Source organism: Chelonia mydas, chromosome 7 (assembly GCF_015237465.2).
Source record: "Chelonia mydas isolate rCheMyd1 chromosome 7, rCheMyd1.pri.v2, whole genome shotgun sequence".
NCBI lineage: Eukaryota > Metazoa > Chordata > Testudines > Cheloniidae > Chelonia > Chelonia mydas.
In genome coordinates, this window is record NC_057853.1 from 4,792,770 (window position 1) to 4,814,378 (window position 21,609).

The 21,609-nt window shown below is 43.0% G+C and overlaps 1 protein-coding gene across 24 annotated transcripts in view; it reads right to left on the reverse strand.

Annotated features, from left to right (window-relative positions):
• The window catches only part of CADPS (calcium dependent secretion activator), a 372,276-nt gene that overhangs the window by 245,656 nt on the left and 105,011 nt on the right, over positions 1 to 21,609 (reverse strand). The gene's annotated exons all lie outside the window — the stretch shown is intronic.

Genomic DNA, 21,609 nt, shown 5'->3' on the forward strand with positions numbered 1-21,609 from the left:
AAGAACGTCTGAGGAACAGGGGTGGGAGGGTGGGAGGAATAAACAAGGGGAAATAGTTTTACTTTGTATAATGACTCAACCCCTCCCATTCTCTATTCAAGCCTAAGTTAATTGTATTCAATTTGCAAATTAATTCCAATTCAGCAGTCTCTCGTTGGAGTCTGTTTCTGAAGTTTTTTTGTTGAAGAATAGTCACTTCTAGGTCAGAAATAGAGTGACCAGAGAGATTGAAGTGTTCTCTGACTGGTTTATGAATGTTATAATTCTTGACATCCGAAGCTTCCTGTGGCAATGCAGAGGTGTCAGTGGCCCAGACCTCCCATGGATTTGTGTCCATTTATTCTTTTACGTAGAGACTGTCCAGTTTGGCCAATGTACATGGCAGAGGAGCATTGCTGGCACAGGATGGCATATATCACATTGGTAGACTGAGCAATGACATACTCACACAGACATGCACACTAGTCAAACCCAAAAGACATTTGGCCAGCGGTCACTAATGAAACACACCAGCATCAGATGACTTAGGTGGCACACTCTGACAAACAGGTTGTGTGAATGTTTTAAAACTACAAGAGTGTCCTAAGAAACCTAATATTTATATGTTGAAAGTTGTCTGCATTGTACAGCCATGCAACCAGTATAATATTGTTTGAGATCTTAGAGACAGATTCTGGCGACCTCTACACTGCTGTAAATTCACAGTATGTCCATTGATTTAAATGGATTTACTCCAGATTTCCATGGGGATAACTGTGGTTAGAATCTGTCCCTGAAATCTGAAATGTCCTTAATTTGGTTGCAGTGGGAAGTGATTTTTCTCTAATGGCTTCATGAGAAGTTTTGCTCAATAGCCCAAGAACAGTGGAAAGAAATCCGCAGCTTGATGCTATTTTTCCTTCAAGATGATCATAAGTACCTGGATTGTGTGAAAAATGCAGAACGACGATACTTTTGGGGATGAATTAAGCCTAATCAGGGCACAGAGTCACCAAAATCTCAGGACCACTACAGACAGACCCTACCTCCCACAGGGCCTCCCTCCGTTTTGGACCCTTCCTTTCCCATTGCCACCTCCATTTCATCCCCCATCACACTGATAGCACTGGAAGTCAAGGTCCCTTGTTTGTCTGCAGGGCAGGTACAGCATGAGAAACCTTCTTCATACAGTTCCACCAATGGGGCGAGGTGGCCTTTGCTCCGAGACTCTCTCCGGCGGCCTCTTTTGTTGTTGGTTTTTCCAAAGTTCGCAACTGTCCGCTGAACGGAGACCCCCTAGCTTATTCCACAGCTACCAGGTTGCACAGAGTACATTTTGATGTTCATTGTGTCTACATATAATTTCATCAAATGTGAATAAGTGAAATTCACTCCTCCAGCACAGAACCAAACGCAGTAAATGGGCCCTGTGCAGTGGATCAAATAGGGCTAGATGGGGGACATGCAGTTTATCCACAATTTACAGGTAGGTTTCAGAGTAACAGCCGTGTTAGTCTGTATTCGCAAAAAGAAAAGGAGGACTTGTGGCACCTTAGAGACTAACCAATTTATTTGAGCATGAGCTTTCGTGAGCTACAGCTCACTTCATCGGATGCATACTGTGGAAATTGCAGAAGACATTATATACACAGACACCATGAAACAATTGTGAAGACAGTGGTCACTTTTGATGGGCTATTACCAGCAAGAGTGTGAGTTTGTCTGTGGGGGGGGCGGAGGGTGAGAAAACCTGGATTTGTGCTGGAAATGGCCCAACTTGATGATCACTTTAGATAAGCTATTACCAGCAGGAGAGTGGGGTGGGAGGAGGTATTGTTTCATGGTGTCTGTGTATATAATGTCTTCTGCAATTTCCACAGTATGCATCTGATGAAGTGAGCTGTAGCTCACAAAAGCTCATGCTCAAATAAATTGGTTAGTCTCTAAGGTGCCACAAGTCCTCCTTTTCAATTTACAGGTAGGCTGCAGGGTGAGAACGCTCCTTGGACATAAGTTCAGTCTAAGGGTTGGAGAAGCGGCAACTGCCTCTCACTCCCCTCCTGTAGGGGGTTCCCCAACATTGGTTCTTCATAAGGACAGATACTGATGATCTCTGCTCACTGTCATACCTGAGCAGGTCACAGCTGACTGTCGTACCTGAGCAGCTCTTTATTGGATTTATCCTCAGCACCCTGTGGGGCAGCACACTGCCAATATCCCTGCTATAAAGATGCAGCACTGAGGCACAGAGAGGCTAAGAGATTTCGCCAAGGTCACACAGGAAGTTTGTGGCAAACACGAAACTGAAGTTGGGTCTCCCAAGTCCCAGGCCAGCACCCTAGCTACTGGGCAATCTTTTCCCTCTCACCCAGCCTTTAGCCCAGCCCTTGGCTTGCCTGCCATCAGAGCTGAGGCAGAGCTCCCCACCCCAACAGCTTCGCAGACATTTGTGCAGCCACTCCTTAAACTCTGACCCATAGTCTGTAGAAGATTGCCCCATGGTTGGCCCAGAACAGAAGGCCACGTGCATTATAAATGTCACACACGCATGCTCTGCATAGTATGTTCCTAAAATATAACAGAGTCATTTAAAATCATTTTCCATATTCCACTTGAAAACACACACACACTTCACAGCTCCAACCCTCCTGGGTCTGTCTGTAGCACTGTTACACCAAACCATAGTTTTCACATCTGTGCCAAATGTGCTCCTTTACAGGTAGAATGAACAGAATGGTGTGAGAAAACAGCATGGTTCACTGAGGGGTTTCCTGGTGTATCTGATAAATGAGCTGAGAAGAGGAAGAGAAATGGAGAGTGGGGGAAAATGGGCACAGCGGAGAACCTAAGTGTTCATCACAGAGTCAGGAAAGAGCTACTGGGCATGGGGGAGGTGCAGCTGGTTAGTATTCCAGTCTAAAAGGAGATCTTTACTCCCTGTGTATTTGCCCTTGTGTTCACACAGCGATCTGTTACTGTTTAGGAACACTTCATGGTGCCCTTTCCTAAAGTGAAAAGAGCAGTGCCATCAACACAAACAAAAATCTAACAGAAATGCTCAATGACTTCTCCTTTGGAATGACTTCTCACTGAGGATCTCTCTGAAATCAACACAAGGGTGGCATTATGCAGCAGTCGATTTACTAGGCTGGAAACAAGTTGGGTTTAATTAAAATATCCCCCACAAGAACTCTTTGTGATAGCATGAACTGATGCCTAGTTCGCGAAAGCTTATGCTCAAATAAATTTGTTAGTTTCTAAGGTGCCACAAGGACTCCTTTTCTTTTTGCGAATACAGACTAACACAGCTGCTACTCTGAAACCACAGATTAATATGTTATTCCTGTGTATCAATGTCTCGTTTGGTAGGTCTTTTCTCTCTCTCTGAGTGTGGATCCCTCCATTTTTGGCCTTCTCCTTTGCCTCTGGCTGTAGATCAAAGAACCATTTACTAGCAGAAATCTCTTCTCCTATGTAGGTACTCCTAGACCATGATCAAGTCACCATGTAACCATCTCTTGGATAAATTAAATAGCTTGAGCTGCTTTAGTCTCTCAAAAGATGGCAAGTTTTCCAGACCTCAAATCACTCTTAAAACTCTTTTTCTGAACCTGTTCTTGAGGTATGGACACCAAAATTGGATGCAGTATCCAGTAATGGTCTCACCACTGCCATGTACAGAAGTGACACCACCTCCCTATTCCTACCTCAAGTTCCCATGCTTATACAGCCAAGGATCGAGTTTGCCCTCTTACCCAAAGCATCCCACTCATGCTCAACCGGTATTTGCCATTCCCCCCAAGCCCTTCTTTTCAAAGTCACTATTCGGGATTTGTCTCCCTCCTTCCAAACTAAAATCTTGGCCTGTCTTGACATTTCTGTATCAATGTGTAGCTGGCACTTGACACTTACCCTGGTCAAAACTGAGCTCCTGATCTATCTCCCCAAGCCCTCCTCCCCACCACACCTTTCTCTATCCTGGTAGAAAGTGCCCTCCTCCTCTCTGGTGCTCAATTCTCTAGTCTCTGCTTCTTTTTTGACACTGTCCTCACTTCTGATTCACATATCGAAACACAATCTAAATCTTGGCACTTTTCCCTACACATCTCAGAGAACCAGAACTCTCACCCGTGGCTGGATTGTTTGGCACCCTAGCTACTGCAGTCTCCTGCTCTCTGGCCTCTATGCCTGGCTCCTCAACACCCTCAAGTTCTATGCTGTTGCTAATATCTCCCCAGCCAGTCACTTTGCCACTCTGTTCTAAGTCTCTCCCTTGGCTCCTCCTCCTCCACTGCATTCATCACAAACTTCTTGCCATAACCTCTATAGTCCTCTACAAGCTAGCCCCACCCTTTCTATCCAACCTATTATCTTATTGCATGGTCTACTCCCACCTCCAGTCCATCATGACAGTTTAGATCATCTGCTTGTCCACTTCCCCCCACAAGGACCTTTAACCTTTCTCCCATGATGTCTCTTTTCAAGTGGGAAAAGCTCCCAAAAACCATAAGCCACCTCCTAATCCTCCTCCAAGACCCTGCTCAGAACTTCCCTCTGCTGTAGCCTACACAGAGAGAGGGAAGTGCTGGTTGCTCAGAGCCCATATCAGATTCTACCCAGTTTACTGTACAAAGTGGGATTTGTTCAGGTGGCCAAAACAAGTATAATATAGGGAATGTCTACAGTGCAAGTGAAGGTGTGACTGCAGCATGTGTAGTCATACCTGTGCTAGCTAGACTGAAGCTAGCAACAGGAGTGTAGACAAGGCGGCACAGGCTAACCCAGAGTACAAACCCACCAAGGATCCTGGGTACATTCTCTGGTTGCTAGCCCATACAGCCACACCTTCGCTACTATTGTTCACTATGCTTGCAAGAGTAAAGCTAAAATGATGTGCCCACCTGTGGTACAACATACCTTCACCTGCAGTGTAGACATACCCTAAAAGTTCATACCAAACGACATACCAAACTCAGTTCAGGCAGATTATTATGAAATGTTTGCTAACAGTGTCATCTATGAGACTCTGGAGACACCTGCTCAGGAATGTGGTGGGAGTGTCATTAAATCAGTTAAAAATCACAACAGATAAAACCCGGTACAATATACTGTAGGGAGCAATCCAGAGTCAGCAAGGAAGGGTGGATAAATCACCTAACTGGTCTTTCTCCTCTCTAATTTCTATGATTCTGTGTCATATATGCTCCTCGGGTGGCTCTTTTTTGCGAAGATATCAGACAGTTGGCAAAATGTTCTGCAGAGATTACAGACCTCTGGCCTACAGCAACAGGAAGCAGAAATCGAGTCCAGGGGAATGTTTTTTTATTCAGTTGCATGGATGGTAAGAGGGGAGTCTAGAAAGTGTCAGACTCTGGAGACGGTCCAAGAGCAGATTGTAAAATGGATTGTGAAGGGTAACGGATGTGTGTTATAGGGTGAGCTGTTTTTAGCCTTGCCTCTTAATTTGTTGCTCTTCTCTTATGGGTTAATAATGTCCTCGTGAGGGATGCTTGTCAGTGTCTTATTCATATCAAATAGAGGTTTGTCCCTGTTGATTTCCTATTGCACAGAACTTAATGTTATTGAAGAGATTTATTGCTACCCTTTGGGCTTCTACAGGATTCAAATGGGATTTTCTCTTTTACTGCTGACCAATATTCCCTGCCATCACTTTGATTTCCTTCCTTTGATCAGAATTCCTCCTCTTGAATGGGATGGGATGTATTAGTACCAAACGGGATTTGTTAGTAAATACCTAATAATCATTAATATCTTTGAACGGGTGTTAATCACCTCTAATTTGTGTTTAGCATCCAATAACTTATGATAGGCCCACATGACTATTGAGTGATCTCCGGTCATGCCCCACTAACATAGCACAATACTCACTGAGCTAAAAAGGTTTGTTTCACTGTTGCCTCGTTCTCCAAGTTGTTTCATGTGGGTTACGACACTGTAAATTCTTTGGCACAGATTGTTTGGGTAGCTCCTAACATGCTGGAGCCCAAAGCCCTGACCCCTCAATGGTCCCTATTCACGTTTATGTAATAATATTATCAGGTAAATATCAAATACCGGGTATTTAGCTTGTCCAATAGAATGAATCAGTTCTGAGGATCATTTCATTTTACTGAGATCACTATTTAAAATGCTGCAGCTTTAATGTAGGCCAACCATCTCACATTGGATTTAAATGCACTTGATGGTATACTTAGGATGAAAATCTCTTGAGCTGGCCTTTTTTAGACATACAATGGATATGGCAGTGACTGTCATTCTGATGGCAAAGTTTAATGATCCCAATTATCTCTTTTTATGTATTTTAGCTTCTTTTGTTATTTTCATCCGGTGAAATAAACCTTCTCCTACTGACTTCAGGACATTCTCAGCTGTTTTTTTTTTTTAAATCATCAACCCATAAAGGAGGAACAGATTGACCAAGCAATGGCGCTGAATGATTGCCTATAGTTTAATGATAATAAGAAAAACCAGGAGTCAAACTGCTGGCAGTAGGGAAGCAAGGGGAGGAACACAGCATTGCAAGAATACATGGGATCTGCAGGTTCCCTACTGGGTACAGTTTGCTAAGACCTTGCTTGTCAAGAGGGACTCCCCAAAGGAAGCCACTGTCTAAGTCTCGAAGCAACGATACCTGTCTCTTTAAAAACAATGCAAGAATGTTGCAAGATACTGTTTCCAGCCTTTCTGTAAATAGTTCCTTTCCCAAAATCCTACTGCTGATAATGCCCTTTGCTTACCATCAAGTCAATTCTCGATACATACCTTTGATACTGTATAACTTGTTTTACCTCTCTTATAATATTTCAAATTAAATCTCTTTCCCCCGCTGAAAACAGGGTGCATCTTCTGACCAGATATTTGCTACCTTCCACAAGACTATTTTTGAATAATTTAGACAGTGGCAGACACAGCTTTTCCAACTCATTTACATGAAATTGCTATTTAGCCATCTGGATTTTTGGCTGGGAATAATTATGCACAATGTGGGGGCGTAGAAACCCAAACCAGAGGGGGAAAGGTAAGATTTAATCCAAACAGGCAAATTCACATTTTTTTTTTTTTTTTTTTTTTTAAGTAGAATTGTTCAAAAACTCAGGTGCGTGGCTAGGTTGCTGCTATTTGAGGAACTGGCACTTATGCTACTCTTAGTTAAAAAAAAATAAAAAAAATTTGTGTATATATATATATATATATATACACACACACATACACACACACACACGGAAGAATAAAAATAATCAAACTGAGCAATTAGAAGACAATGATCAATAGTGGTGAAAAAAATACTACAGTAAGGAATGTTTGAGATATTTGCAAATTTTACACTGCACATCTTTCCATTTATGAGAGCTGCATGTTTCAGGAACGACAGAGAAATAGTGGAAATTTAGAATGATGTCAAAAATGCTATGCATGCATCGTGACATTTCCACCATATGGAGCTGGCGTCAGCTGATTCAGTAAAATTATTCTGCCATTGAAGCATTTCTAATAAAACTCAGTCGTACAAATATTTCATAAACCAGGACCTGATTTTGAATAAAGGCGTGCAAGGTATTTGCAACTTCCCCTGTGCTCTCTTCAGTTGCATTAGACATTAGATTGCCAGCAAACCTGCTCAAATATCAGCAGGATAAAGGTATAGAGGGAAGAAAAAAAATGACAGAACATTCTTCCCTCCTATATTATTATTTTAAACCAAATCATCGCTATCCACAAGATTTCTCCATCTTCTCTGAAAAACAACAAGACTGAAAACGAGCTTGCTATGTTATAAACTCAGTAGAAGCTGAGCAGACAAAGTTGTGCACTCAACCCATGAGCAGGGAAACTCTCAGCCCCTCCCAACCCATGCAGATGAAAAGCTCCAATTGGTGCGCATTCTCTTTATGTGGGTCAAAGGGATAAGGCTTTAAGTATACAGCTCCCTGTAGAATATCCCTCCTGTTCCAATACAGAAGCAAAGGTAAGCCATTGTCAGGCAATGGATAGAAGCCGCACGCATGGTTTGCCATCGTAATTCAGGGCAAGTGCATGCCTAGTAGCTGAATACAGAAAACCTGTGTATTAACCTTTAACCATCCATAGCTTTAGTGGCCTCATCCGTCTCCCCTAAGAGAGCCCCCTCTATTATTGATGTCAGTAACCTTGGCACCTGCTCATGAGAGGACAGCAAAACACTATCACCACTTCATAATACATTTTGTAGGAGTGCCGAGTCTGTTTCCCTCCCCCTTCTGCTGTAATTCTGGAATGCTTACACCTAAAAGAAATGTCACCAGCATGAGGGTCTACCTTCTGATTTCAAGACTCTCCAGTAGGATACATGCTCCGTTTCATCTGTCCACCCAACCCGTATCGGTCATCTGCCAGCAGCTGCTGTGTAATGCAGTGTATTGACACTTCCATCATCCTTCCCTATCCCACCTTAACTGTAACCCTAACTTATATAAATGTCTTCACTTCACACCACCACCAAACTCTGCATAGTATAAACTAAGGGCCAACACACTTCACAGAAATCAAAATCCCAGCTGGATGTACAGCACTCCCTATATACCTCATCTGCACAGTAGGTCAGAAACACACTTTTCCTGCACCCCATGAAATTCTTTTCACTTTTGTCATTAATCTTATAAACACCAGGCTCTTTTCCAGCAATTATTGTGTCGACATGCCCATCATGAAGCAGTGGGATGCATGAGTTTCCCCTCTTCATTGCATGGCCAAGGTCGATCGATTGCAGCCATTTTAGGAAAAGACTTTGCAGTCCCATGGAAATGATGAAAAATCATGTAGCAAACAGCTCTCTCTCTCAGCTGGCAACTTAGCATTGCAAACTATATCTCGGGCCCTTGGCCAAACATTTCTAATATTGGGACAATGGCAAACAACATATGAAAAATGTCCCAGGGAGTTCTCACCCTGCCAGCAACCACCACTCTACTGCAGAGAACACACTTGAACATGGGTGCTGGAGTCTGGTCCATTCTCTGTATGATTTTTTAACAGCTGTAGTGTCGTGGTAAGGGATTCTTTAGTTCACTACATCGGACGTTTGCTTACATCAAAGCCCACATTTAACTCACACTCCAATCCCTCATTGGGCGACTCACATGCACAAGTAGAAGGAGACTGTTCAATCACCAACGCATAATATTTTGAGTATGAAAGTTTAATATTGAAAAAGCTATAAGAGGTGGCTTGCGTGCTCTGTGGATACTAAAACAGCGCATTTGTAATGACATGAAATCTAGTTTGCTGGTTGCTTCCTGAGTTACAGTCGTTTTGGAGAGATGCAAAGCCAGCCCTGCAGGGATATCCTTTAGGAGAAACAATTGCTGAGATTTCCCATTCCTCCCAGCAAATATGCTTACTCTCAGATTTTATTTTAGCATTGTTTTAGATGCAAGATTGATGGGTTCACCTAATTTTATTTTCCATTTATTCTGCTCTGTCCTCAGCCTAAGCCATGCAACTTTGAACTTGTCTAAATTAAAATGACACGTTGTGTACTGCATTCAAAACAGGATGTAGTTTTATAAACAGAACTCTTTCCCCCTTCCAACCTCCGTACATTTCATTCTCTTAGGCTGTCCATATTTCTGTATTATTTGACAGATATTCAATAGTTCTATTTTCTGGAAGAGTGAATACAATATGGACAGTGGGAAATAAGCAACCATCACCCAGAAACCACTTTTACCACTTTGCTGGAGAAACAAAAAGACTTTGTAAAATAATTATTAGAAAATTTTTAAAATACTCTATATGGGATGGGATGTATCACAAAAATTATTTCTCTATTTTGTCATAAAAAGAAAGCTGAAAGAGTGATCTCAGGCCAATGCAGATCAACGGAAAACTCCTGTTTCTTAGGCCACGTCTACACTACAAAGTGTCGTTAGCATAGTTATGTTGGTTGGAGGTGGGAAGAAAGTCTCATTTTGCTATTATAGTTTATATCATCTGGGGAGGTGGATTATCTATGCCAACAAAAGATCTCCTTATACCAGCATAAGACTATTGATGTTTTTAAAACAACATTCCTGGCTCGTCACTGACAATTCACCCAGTAAAACTACAGTACGTTAGCATGAAATGGGGAGAGGAGGAGCAAAGTGCTGCCGAAGGTTAACAGTCTCACACAGAATGCAAAACTAAATTAAAAGACCTGAACACACAATTTAATTTTTTAACTGCTGCATTGCATTCCATGTTAAAAGAAAAAAGCTAATACAGGGCAGGAGAATGCACCAGTTATGCATTACGGAATATTCTAGCCTTCCATAGCACTGTTAACACCACTGCATATGGATTCTTTCCTGGTCAATGCTAATTGCTGAAAAGGAGATGAGTCTGGGTAACATCCCTTCTGTTGCTGAGTGCTTCCCAGCTTGTTTGGCAGGACCATGTATGGGGGAACACAGAATGCTACTACTAATAATTCTGCATCTTTCCATGCTTTCAGGGAGTAAAGGATAAAAGTCATTTCTTTGTTTGGCCTCCTGCTGGCCATGTTTGGTCAGGGAGAATGCAAAGAGAGGAGTGAAAATTGGCTTTGCTAACATATTGCTAACAGAACACACAGTTCACACCTTGTGGCATTCATTGGCTTTTTCACCCTGCAGCTTGTATTACAGATACAGGGACTTGAACTCTTCTTCACAAGGAAATGAGGCACTGTTTGAAATAATTCAACTCTAAGGCCAAATTCTCCCTCAGCAATGACACCACCACTGACACCAATGGAAAGCAAGGGAATGCTTGTTCTAAATACAAGATCTGTTCCATTACCTCCTGTTGGTGTCAGTTATTTGCTTGACTCTGTGGATTATTATTAAATTACCGTGGATCTCTCCTAAAGTACATGACACTGTCTTTTTGTGATTTAGGCCCCTAGTGCCCAATGATGAACCATGTCCAGCTTGGGTTTATGGAATGGCAACATCTCAGATGTGTAACTTGGCCTGGTAGTTTGCTTGTGAGGAGGCTATAACAACATACCTGAGGCAAGAGTCCCCACTCCGAGCCTGTGTATCTCTGCTGGGAATAAGGGATCCTTTCTCTAATGGGTGGAACAACCCAGAGTGTTCCCACCACATACGAAAGCCCAGAGAAGGAGAGAAATAACGAACCACATGTGAGAAATGTTAGTCACATAGCACAGTGCATGACTGGAAGATGCTCAAATACTATAACGATGGAGGTGGAATAAGAACCTATATTGAATATTATAAAGCTAGATCCTTTGGCCCCTCCAAATCCTGCCTCATCCTTGCACTGCCCGAGGGGGCCGCCTTTGCCCCATGAAGCCCAGCTACATTATGATATGTTTGAAGGTTCTCTTTCTTCTTCTCCCTCCCACTGACTTGGAACGGAGGAGCTCCGTGACTGATCCGGCAACATCCCCGGCAACTTTGTTGTGAAAGGTAAATGACAATTTGGCGCCCAGAATTTTTCACACAGCACCAGCCAAGAAGTCTACCACAGTAACAGCGTGGGACTCCGCTGAATCGCAACCTTCCTGTCTCGTGTTTTGAACCTGGAAACTGTTTTTCCTTTTAAAATCTATTTCAGTGTATTTATTGTTGCAAATCTAAGAGCCCATTCTGCACTTCAATTATCCTTTAAGCAGCATAAAGATGCTTAGAGAAAATGTCTCTTTTCCATCCACTCCCTCTCATTTTTAATTGTGACCCTTCTCACTAGTAATTTCGGGGCATATACCTATCATTTCCTATTCTGGGCCTCAATTATAACCTCCTCAAATCTCCTCACTTTAACTAGTGAATTTAAAGAAAAGTTTTCCCAACCTGGCACACTTAATGCCCCTGAAGAACCTTTATTCTTTCTCCAGCCCTTGTCAGTACTTCCCCACTTCTTCAGCATCCGTCCTGCACAGCAGCGTCAGGTGTGGTCCTATCATTCTTTTACACAGTGCCAGAATTCTCTCTTCTGGGTTCTGGTCTATTTCCACATCTCTACATTCCACTGAACTGATACGTGTGATCAGAGGCATTCCAACACTTCCAAAGCAGTTCTCTCATCTCATAATTCAAGTTTTAAAACTTTTCCTCTCCTCAAGCTCTTTGATCCTCTGCATACGGTAGTTTCAGCAGGCAGATTCCTTATGCTGGACTGGGCACTTGCAAAATTATCATTCTTTCTTTCCCCAAAAGCTATTACCTAGTGTCAGGAATTTATAGCACAGCTTCTCTTTCTTGAAATGGAAGAACCGTGTTCATAAATATCCATCTGAAATGGTGCTTCTGATTTGATTAAAAATAAATCTGATGAGGAAATAGGGAAATCCTACCAATAGATTGGGAAAAAAAGCATTATAAGTCCCTGACTAGAGAGATTAAGAGAGACTGAAAATGTCAAGGCATTTGAATTTTACAGTGTTGTCTTCTTTTGTTTTTATGTCCCCTTTTCAGCTTGAAAAAAGGAGGATGAAGAGCATATATGGGAACATTTAGAAAAAAATAAAATTGAAGAGCCATCTGGATGGTAATTTAAACTTTGAACTGTGGATATTATAGAAAGCCTGTATGGTTAGGAGAGGATCACTCCAGCAATAAATAAATAAATAAATATTTGAAAAAACCAACAACGATTGCCTTGAGAATTAATGTTAAAAAAATCACCCTGAATCTGAATTTTAAAGTCTCTGCTACCATCAGAGATGCCGTGTAGGTCGGGTTTTACTTTTGAAGTTGAAGATGAAGCATAACAGTTTTCAATTTAATTTGAACGTGATGCTTGAAATGCACCAAGACAGCGGTTACTGGTGAGCTTCCCGCCCCCCCCGTGCTAACTTTTACTGGTTAGCTGAGCTACTCTAGTTATTATACTTCAGAGCCTTTTTAAGTCAATCTCTTCTAAAATTACTGCAGTGGGTACTCAGAACTCCCTCTTTTCATTAGGCTGGTAGAAAACACAAAACAACTCCATGGATCGCATTCTCCTGATAGGCTAGCAATAGGTTACATATAGGGGATGGGTATCATGGTGATAGTGGTGGAAAAACCTGAATGGAATAGGGTGGAAAAAGCAAGGTAGATCAGATGTGAACAATTACCACTGAGCACTCATTTTGGCTGGGGAGACCTAGTGAATTTCAGCTGCAATTTAGGAATGAAATCCATCTCCGAACTTGTGCCATGGCATATGGGACACTGAGCATTCAAGCCATTCCCCAGAAAAGCAGAGAGCACGAATCAAGGCTCCCCTTCATATCCACATACTGTCTGGATATTGACCCACATGCCACAGTGGAATACAGAGATGTGGAAATAGACCACAAACCAGAAGAGAGAATTCCAGCACCATGCACATAGTCTCAGGCTTCACTGGGAGAACAGTGATGTTTGTCTATGCTGTGGGGATGTATCCACTCTCTCTCTCTGTGAAGGAGGTAGCCTGGGAAAGACGCAGCACAGAAGCACAACCGCTTTCCTCTTTCCAATAAATACCCCTGTTTGATGCTAGAAGCTGGGTGTCTTTATTACTGTAACATATGTGCCATTATCATTTTTTCCCTTAGTGTCTCAGATTTATTTCAGGTGCTCTAATTCAGTTTCTAGAACAAATCCAAAACCCAGAAGACTGAGTCCACAGCAGAACCCGAGCCCAGCTTCCTACTGCACAAAAACCACACATCCCCAGCGGGTAAAGAAAGGAGTTAAAAACCCTCTGATGAAATGAAAGTTATCTCAAACAAGTTTAATTGACCATGTCTCAGCCATGACCATCTGCTCAGCAGCATTTGGCTATTCTTCACATGAGTTATTGATCAACCATCACTGGAGAACTCCATATTATGCTACATCAGATTTATTTTGGCTAATGGACGAGCTAATTTGCTTCAAATATAATTAGGGGAGCAGAGATTACGCTCCTCTGTCCATTATGCTGCAGAACATAATAGATTACCCAGCAGCCAGTGACTGCATGCATGCACACATGCTTTATATGTCATACACAGCAGAAGGAGAGAGCCCTTAAACTACTGAAATGTAGTCCTGCTCTGAAAAGTGTCTATGTACAAATGGCACCTTCTTACCCGACAGCTCTGCTCCAATTGTGTACTCGGTTATCCCTGCTGAGACAGGCAAGGGATTACTGCCATCTACTCTGCTCTGCTATCTACTAGCTAACCTAGCTAAGATTCTGTGAGCCGAGTCCACATCAGTACAACTGTTCACCAAGCTCCAGCCACTCACGTGTGCAAATCTGCTGAAAACAAGGGGGATACACAAGTGTCACTAAGGGTAGGTTTACACAGTAGCTGGTGGTGTAAGCCCCAGCTCAGGCAGACAGACAAGCACTAGTTCTGCTCGAACTAGTGTGTGACAGTAGGGGCATGGCTGCAGCGGTATGAGTGGCATAGCCTCAGGGTCCAATCTGACCTGCTGTACTCTATTACTGGTGGGAGTTGTTTCCTTAGCTAAAAGTAAAATGGGAGTATAATCCACAAAGCTTTATTAAACACATGGAGGCTCTGCTGTTTATATCCCACCACTGGTCCCTCCCTCACAGACCTAGGTCCCTCCTTAATCTTGACCCGCTTTCTCTAGGTCTATTCATGACACTCAAATGCTGTAAAGGCAGGAAAGAACCCAGGCTTGACTCTCAGAGCTAAGCATGCATCTGTGTAACTGCCAGCGGGAACCCCTTTCTCCTTTTTTTTTTTTTTTTTTTTTTTTGAAGTCTTGGTAAACTGAACATATTTGACAGGAAAGAATTGACACAAACATGGAAACCACATTGATAATTTTACACAGTCACTTAGCAGAGCGGAATCACACTTTAAGGGCCACACTGCTATCAGACAGAGAACCCCTTTGCACGCAGGCACCCAAGTGACTGATCAACACTGCTAATTGATCTACTTCCTCGTGTACATTTTTACATACAAACCTCGGGCCTCCGTTTCCAAAACTGGGCAGCTACCAGTGGAAAAAGCTAACTAGAGTGATAAAATAAAGCCTGTAAACTGGACTCTCCGCTCTCCACCTTTCAGACACCTCTCAGGTGTGCACCGGCATTACTTTTAAATAATAAACCCGGAACCGCCAAAGAACTCTAATCCCCCATTTTCCCAGATAACTTTACAAAAAAAAGATCATAAAAGGCAATTTCATCCATTCACCCAGGACCTTCCATTTTCAATTTAACATCCAAACCAGCTTTCAAAGCTACCCCGGCGCTGACAAGCATGCTGAGCCTCAGCCATTGAAAGCAACAAGAGTAATTACAATCCTGAGGAAGGCTTCAGGCTGCCATTCCTGTTTCCATGGAAATAAATATTGAATTACCACAAACAGAGGGTGGTGCTGAAAGGGTTGGAACTAGTGATTATTTTAAAAGCATGTCGGCCAAGGTGTGTGGGATTTTTTTTTTTTTTTTTAAACACAATAGACTCAGCAATAGTAAGGACTCATGTGACTTTAAGCGACAGAGACAAAGAGAGGGAATCAAGCTCGTGGTTGTGAAGATGCTAGCTGGACAGCTGTGCAGACTAAAGTCCTTGGTTTATCCTGTTCTCTGCCTGTGACTCACAGTTGTTTAGTCTCCAGAGCATAGGCGCACCCATGGACAGCCAGCTCCCCTGCCGTCCCCTCCAGCGCCTCCCATCCGCTAGTGGCTCTGTGATCAACTCCTCCCGCTCCCTACCAGTGCTTCCCACCTGCCGTGATCAGCTGTTTTGCAGTGTGCAGGAGGCACTCGGGCTGGGTGGGAGAAGAGTGGGAATGGGGCGCACTTGGAGAAGGGGGCAGAACTGGGCAGGAAGAGGCAGGGGGTGGGAAGAGGCGGGGCAGCGGTGGGGGCTTGGGAGAAGGAGGTGGGGCCAGGGATGGAGCGGGGTGTTGAGCACCCTCGGGGCCGAGAGGAAGCTGGCACATGTGCTCCTGAGGGCTGTACCATTTTGATCTAATTCTGGTTGTTGGCTTGGTGAGTGGGTGCTGGGTGGTGATTAGTAGCCTGTGACCCCTAATCCTCCATTCCCAGATAACTTTACAAAAAAAAGATGCGGTCAGTCTGGATCAGGGGTTCTCAAACTGGAGGTCAGGATCCCTCAGGGGGTCGCAAGGTTATTACATGGGGGGGGTCGCAAGCTGTCAATCTCCACCCCAAACCCTGCTTTGCCTCCATCATTTATAATGGTGTTAAATATAGAAAAAAATGTTTTTAATTTATAAGGGGGGGGGTCACACTCAGAGACTTTCTATGTGAAAGGGGTCACCCGTACAAAAGTTTGAGAGCCACTGGTCTGGATGATCTGGTGGTCCCTTCCGACCTGAAACGCTCTCCACAGACCTAGTGCATCACAAGTAACAGGAGATCAAGCTTTCCTGTCTTGCCTCCTGAATAGTCTGGATGGAACATATCTAGGGCTTTTCATAGTCATTTCAAAACTTGGCCTCCCTGAGGAAAGTGGGCCAATAGGCCAGTCTCGGTTAGTGCCAAGGATGGTGCTGCTTTTTGTGAGTTGGCTACTTTTCCCCTGGGTACTGCACTGAGACAGATCTCATTTCAGAGGGGTCACTAAAGAGGCCATTAGTGTTCAAAACGATAGTACCGGCAGAGTTAAAGTTTGTAATGTGTAAACTTAAAAATCATTCCTTTCATGTAAAAAAATATATGTATTTTTGATATGTTAATTTTAGAGCGTTCTTCAAAAAATGTTAATTCTTTCTTCTTCAATGCAATAAAGCTCTTTGGGATATAGGGTAAGGCCAAAAAGTCACCTGAAAATACAGGTGAGCAGCCACCAAGTTATGTAAAAAATAACAAATATCTATTTTGTCTGTTATTGCCCATCTGCATCTCCGTAATAAAGATACCCAGAGATGTGCACAAAGATGGATAGATCTGAAGTATCTGAAGCATGTGTAGTGACTCCTGCCTGAGACATTAGCACTTCAGTTGGCTGTAAATCTTCCACCAAAGAGCTTTTTCCAATGGTAAATGTAGTTGCTGAAAAATTGAAATTTTCCACTGGAAAACTCTGATTTTGCTGAAATTTTATTTTCTGTTGGGAAAAATCTAAACTATATGCTTAATTTCAGGTAAGGTAGATCCACATCAAAACACTTCAGTCTTTCAAACTGAATCAAAATGGGTTATTTTGGGGTGGGGTATCAGTTTCACTTTAATCTGTGTCAGATGCTGCAGTGCCTCACGGGGTTCATGTCCCTATTCTCCTTTACCAGCCGAGCACCCTGACTGGACTACATCTCCCATGATGCACCACAGTCCCCTTCTTGCTGAACTCCTATGGTGCATCATGGGAGATGTAGTCCAGCCAAGCTGCCTGGCTCATAGAGGAGAAAGGGGGCACAAAACAACCAAACTACAACTCCCCCACATCATAGTTGCTCAGAGGAACGCATATTAATGCTGAGTCAAGCCAAAATAAAATATTTTAATTGGGAGAGAATACTTAAGTATTTGTTTTGACGTTTCTGAATTGAAATTTTTTTGGACTTCCTGTTCCAGGAATTTTTTATATATATACACTTTGGCTTTTGATCCTGATTCGGGATGAAAAGAAATGTCAAAAATACCTGAATTTGCCATGGGATGAAAAGTCCGATTTTAGGCCAGCTCTAGTCAGCAGGACTCGAGCTCAGTGCCTTCAGATCTAAAAGGCACAGGCTCCTAGCACTTGAGCTAAAGGAATAATTCCATTCGCTGGTAGCAATAGTAAGCTTTTTTCTTGCTATGTGGACTAGCCACTAGATAGGGATGCACCTTATTGTGTTTGTGATATATATACACTGTATACACATACGTACATTCTACAGAGCTATTTTACCTAACACTGAGGTTGACAGGATAGAATGTGAAAGAACACTACCTAGGGCATGTTCTAGTATGTAATATTCAGTGAGTAAGGGATACAGGCTCTACCCTTTGTTTTAAATTTCATGTCTACTGGAATTATAACACTGGTATTTTAGAAAAATGTATATGCCATGCTTGGGGTCTGCAAAGAAAAATATTTGATAAGCTTTTTAATCATACATTTAGAAAATGAGTGCCTGAAACCAATTTCAGCCACAGTCAGTAATGGGTGATAAGAACCATGCCAACGTACTGCTTTTTCTGTAGTAGGAAAAATGAAAATTCTGGTGATTACAGGTACCTGGAGTTCAGATTCAGAATAAAAAGATTAATCTAAGAAGTAATTTGCAATAACCTGTCATTTCTCAGTCCGCTTCACATTCATTGGTTTTCTTGGACTTTCAATACATAAATGAGGTAGATAAATATATCCCCATTTTACAGATAGGGAAACCAAGGCAAAGGTTAACACCACCTGATGTTCAGAAACGCCAAGGACACAGCTATCATGGAAGACAGTGCGAGTTATCAGTGCCTTTGAAAAAAATCAGACTGCCAGGGCCACATTTTCAAAACAGCTCAGCCTCCAACTGGAGCATCACAATGGGGGTTAAACTCTGTTGAAAATCTGGCCCTAACTAAGTTCTCCAAGGTTACAGAGGAATTTTAAGGTAGAACCAAGAATTCAGCCCAAGTCTCCTGGCTCTGAGTTCTCGGCCTGACACACAAGACCATCCCTTCCTCTCAAACACTATACATAACATCTGTCTTACGCGCGCGCACACACACACACACACACACACACACACACAGAGACACAGAATTCTTCAATAGGAGCCCAGATGCTTTATTCTTAGACTGTCACAATTGGAGTAAACCATCTCTGCAGGAAAAGATGTGAACATGCAAAACTATTAGACTCTGTGCACTATTTGAAAATTTCGTGTCAGAAAGTTGTTAGACAAATCCATCATTATTTCACTGTAATGTAATTTCATCTCTTTGTTTCCTCAAAACCTTTCCAACCACATCAATCTCGTTTGTTTTGGTTATATGTGCAGACTCCAAGGCATCGCTTCCATTACATTACGAACACTCCTATAATGCTGCTTAGGGATATAGTGTTAAAAATAAAAAGTCTCTTTAGAAATAATCCTTCCTTTACATAAAAATATCCTCCAGAAGTGTATAAAAAATATGCTTCCCATGACATATGCTTTCCATGATGAGATAACTGGCTCTGTGGATGAGGGGAAAGCAGTGGACATGTTGTTCCTTGAATTTAGCAAAGCTTTTGACACTGTCTCCCACAGTATTCTTGCCAGCAAGTTAAAGAAGTATGGGCTGGATGAATGGACTATAAGGTGGATAGAAAGTTGGCTAGATTGTCGGGCTCAATGGGTAGTGATCAATGGCTCCATGTCTAGTTGGCAGCCGGTACCAAGTGGAGTGCCCCAAGGGTCGGTCCTCGGGCCGTTTTGTTCAATAACTTCATAAATGATCTGGAGGATGGTGTGCACTGCACCCTCAGCAAGTTTGCAGATGACACTAAACTGGGAGGAGAGGTAGATACGCTGGAGGGTAGGGATAGGATACAGAGGGACCTAGACAAATTAGAGGATTGGGCCAAAAGAAATCTGATGAGGTTCAACAAGGACAAGTGCAGAGTCCTGCACTTAGGACGGAAGAATCCCATGCACCGCTACAGACTAGGGACCAAGTGGCTAGGCAGCAGTTCTGCAGAAAAGGACCTAGGGGTTACAGTGGACGAGAAGCTGGATATGAGTCAACAGTGTGCCCTTGTTGCCAAGAAGGCCAATGGCATTTTGGGATGTATAAGTAGGGGCACTGCCAGCAGATTGAGGGACGTGATCGTTCCCCTCTAATCGACATTGGTGAGGCCTCATCTGGAGTACTGTGTCCAGTTTTGGGCCCCACACTACAAGAAGGATGTGGAAAAATTGGAAAGAGTCCAGAGGAGAGCAATAAAAATGATTGGGGACTGGAACACATGAGTTATGAGGAGAGGCTGATGGAACTGGGATTGTTTAGTCTGTGGAAGAGAAGAATGAGGGGGGATTTGATAGCTGCTTTCAACTACCTGAAAGGGGGTTCCAAAGAGGATGGATCTAGACTGTTCTCAGTGGTAGCTGATGACAGAACAAGGAGTAATGGTCTCAAGTTGCAGTGGGGGAGGTTTAGGTTGGATATTAGGAAAAACTTTTTCACTAGGAGGGTGGTGAAACACTGGAATGCGTTACCTAGGGAGATGGTGGAATCTCCTTCCTTAGATATTTTTAAGGTCAGGCTTGACAAAGCCCTGGCTGGGATGATTTATTTGGGGATTGGTCCTGCTTTGAGCAGGGGGTTGGACTAGATGACCTCCTGAGGTCCCTTCCAACCCTGATATTCTGTGATTCTATGATTCTATGACATAATTAACAGCAGGTCACAGTAAGGCAGCAGAATAATCCACGGTGAAAACGCACTCTTAGAGGCGTACGTAAGCTGCTGGAGTTCCAGTCTTGCTCTGAACAGAATCTACACTTGCTAGGTAAAATCCTGACCCAACTGAAGTCAGTGGGAATGTTGACATTGACTTCACTGGGGCCAGGATTCCACCCACCCTATTTGGTCCAGCCTTGTCCCCTGCCTGGGATTTGCCTTTCTTGTTAAACCCGCATCTACATTTCCTCCCAAAGCGTGGCTGTGTCTAAATTTTCTCTGCAGAGGCTTCCTTCCCCCAAGTCCTAGTTCCTTCTGAGTAAAGAGCTACGTCCACTTCCTTTATATCCAGGTGGAGATAAAAAGAGACAGTCAGCATGAATTAATCAGCTTCTCCTCCCAGAGTTCCAACATGGAGTGGATCAACTCTGCCACACTGCCCCCACGTAGCTGAAAGTGCCCATTGGTGTGAACCTGTTTTAGGCCCAAATATTTAGGCCTCATTCACAGGATCTTCCCTCCAAGGGCTCTTGGCACTGTAGCAGGGTAGGAGTGGTGGTAGGAGGAAGCGAGAGTTGGCATTTTGGGGGTATGACTAGTATGACACAGTGGGACTTCACAAGGGCAACACTGGGTTGGAGAGGTATAACACACTGCATCTGCTACAGCCCCCTTTGTGCTCTGCAGTAATCAGCCACAGCCCAGCTGGCACAGATGTGGAGCAAGTGACAGGGTTATCTCAGAGCAAGACATTGGCTCCAGCTTTCAGGCTACATTAGAAAGATCAGTTGGGTTCCCTCAACAAGCGTGTTGCCAGGGCCCCAGCCAATGTTTGCTTTAGAGAAAAACTAGGCAAGTCTTTTTAAATACCTCTTCACCGCCAACATATTTCTGGGGTGCTGTAACATTAAGCTTTTTAGGTCTATGTGACGATCAAAGGAAAAACAACATGCAATATTGATATCTAAAAGACACTCGCTAGGGATAGTGCGTGAGATTTACCCTCCTTTTGTTTCAGCATTAAATACGCTAAGCCTTCAGCCCTGACTAAGAGGCCAGTTTCTGACAGAGAACCCTTTAAATGGGATGGTCTGAAATTTTTATTTAAAAGTTGTTCTAAAAAATGGTTTATTCTATGGATTTTCCTTCTCTCCCACTGATGCTTATAAGGGTCTTCTATAAGGGGAAAACTGAAAAGGCCCCATGGATGCAAAGGGCATGTGGACATAGGGCCAGACCTGATTGCAGGGCTGGGACTTACATGATTATAGAGGGGAGACACTGAAATGGACTATAAAAAGGGCTTTC